Below are 2063 nucleotides of genomic sequence, written 5' to 3'. Positions count from 1 at the left end.
TAACTCCCTCAACCCCATTTTCTCTTACATATGTAGAGTTGGCAAAAATCTTCGTGTGGTCAGGTCCCTGCCTCAATCAGGGCGGGTAATCCCTGGTTTGACTGGGGATGGGGTCAAACCGAGGATCCTAACCGGGTCACCGGTTGGGGACGAGGAGGGTATCCCCCTGTTCCCGATTAAATTTTATTTTTAATATATATATATATATATATATAATATATATATATATAACGGGGATGGGCGGGGACGGGATAGGGAGTCCCACCCCCCCCCGTGAAACACATAGTTGGGAATTTAATAGTTTAGTTTTTTTTTTTTTTAATTATTATCTTCTTCATCAATCTTCCTCCCAATCTCTTTGTGTGCGTAATTCTCTCAACCAAGGAAACTCCTTCCTTCACCAAAATTTACGAACAGAAGTCCACACTTTTTTGTTGATTCTCACCTTGAGAATAACTCGGGTTCATTTGTGGTGGTGTCTCCTTGTTGTTGTTTTATGTGTTCGTGTTGATGTGAACTGGTGAAGAAGAGAATATCGGTTATCTTATCGTGGAGGAAGAAGTGTTCTTCAAGGATATGTGTCTCTCGATCTCTTATCCTCTCTATATTTTTCCAGTAGAAGCATGCTTAAGATTCAATTGGTTTATCTTGTTAGTTTTCGTCCTTTGCATTGTAATGTCCCGTAAAACAAAATTAGAGACATACCACATTCAATTGCTTCCGCTTCGGGGAATTCAAATCCTTTCAATTTCAACGTGATTTAGCTCAATCAGATGTCATTCTGTAACTGCTCTTGAACATGATGAATCTTTTCGTGGCCGTTGAAATCATTTCGTCTTCTCGACGTCGAAATTGTAATCAAGAGGGTGCGATACGTTAGGCTTCTTCCACAGAGTTTGACATTTGAGTTTCAAGAGTGTGTGCGACGTTAGGTTTATCCGTAGATATTTTACTTAGTTGAGAATATTTGAAAAATAACTAAAGTTTCTTGAAAAGCGTGTATGACCTTTAGGTTTCCTATTTTTTTTTTAAAAAAAATCCTATAATAAGTTATTGGTGAGGGTTGAAATGGTAAATGAGCCCCAATTTCATTGTAATTTTTGAAAGAAATCAGGCATTTTTTTTAAAAAAAAAAAATAAAATAATGGAAAGCTTAAATATTAAAAGAAATATAAGCCCCGTATTAGAGCAAGCCCATGTAGAAATCCATTCTTATATATTTCTTAAAAAAGAAAAATGTTTTTCTTAATGGGCCTGGTCCTCCGTCTCTTTTTTCATATTTTCAGGGTTAGGGTTTCTTCTCATCGCTCTATAAAAACCTGCTTCCAGCAATCTCCGTAGCAAAACTTCGGCAAACTCTCCAAAGCTTCTCTCGTCGATTCTCCACACTTTTTACTCTTCTCAGCCCTAATTCTCTTAAACTTTGTGAACAATTTTGTGTTTGTAGAACTATAGCAACGGAGAAAAGAAGCCTAATATTGCAATTCTCTGATCTGTCGAAATGGAAATCGATCAGAGAATCTATCGTTAGGCGATACGGAAGGTCGGTATGCATAGATACATTATGTGTATTTCTCCCTTTAGCTCCGTTCTTCCTCGTTTCTCTTATTGGAACCGTAGGAATTTTCGGTGACAAGGTAGATACATTCTGAATTTCCTTCTGATTTCTACGTTTTGATTTCTGATCTTTGTTGATTTTCTGAGAGAACTTTTGTTGATCTTCGTTTCAAATCTCGATGTTTCTTTCTTCTGTGTTTGATTTTGATTTTGAGGTTTTTGATGTGAAATGATGAAAAAAATCAGACGGATTCCCAATGATAATCCATGATATCACAACCAGCTACTTCTGATCACATCGAAATAATCTGTCTAGTTCATTTTTAATTGATGACCACCTACTTTTTTTTATTTGAATGTGTGAAGGATTTTCTTTAATTTTCATTGATGTTTGTTCATCTTTTTTTTCTTCGATTAACGAGGCCGGTGATGTGGTTATAAATATTTGCTACTCTTGATGGTATTATCCCATTTGATGATCACTAACCACCAAGATCTCTGAGGCC

General features: G+C 36.5%; 2 non-coding genes across 2 annotated transcripts; both read left to right on the top strand.

Moving 5' to 3' along the window:
- The first annotated feature begins 1780 nt into the window (after positions 1 to 1780).
- LOC120072385 lies at positions 1781 to 1855 on the top strand. Its single transcript, XR_005480447.1, has one exon. It is a non-coding gene; the product is annotated as a small nucleolar RNA R12 (small nucleolar RNA).
- Positions 1856 to 1978: 123 nt separating this feature from the next.
- LOC120072420 lies at positions 1979 to 2063 on the top strand. The gene has a single exon (XR_005480479.1). It is a non-coding gene; the product is annotated as a small nucleolar RNA SNORD24 (small nucleolar RNA).

This window comes from Benincasa hispida, chromosome 2 (genome assembly GCF_009727055.1).
Source record: "Benincasa hispida cultivar B227 chromosome 2, ASM972705v1, whole genome shotgun sequence".
Lineage (NCBI taxonomy): Eukaryota > Viridiplantae > Streptophyta > Magnoliopsida > Cucurbitales > Cucurbitaceae > Benincasa > Benincasa hispida.
This window is presented reverse-complemented; position numbering and strand designations above follow the sequence as displayed.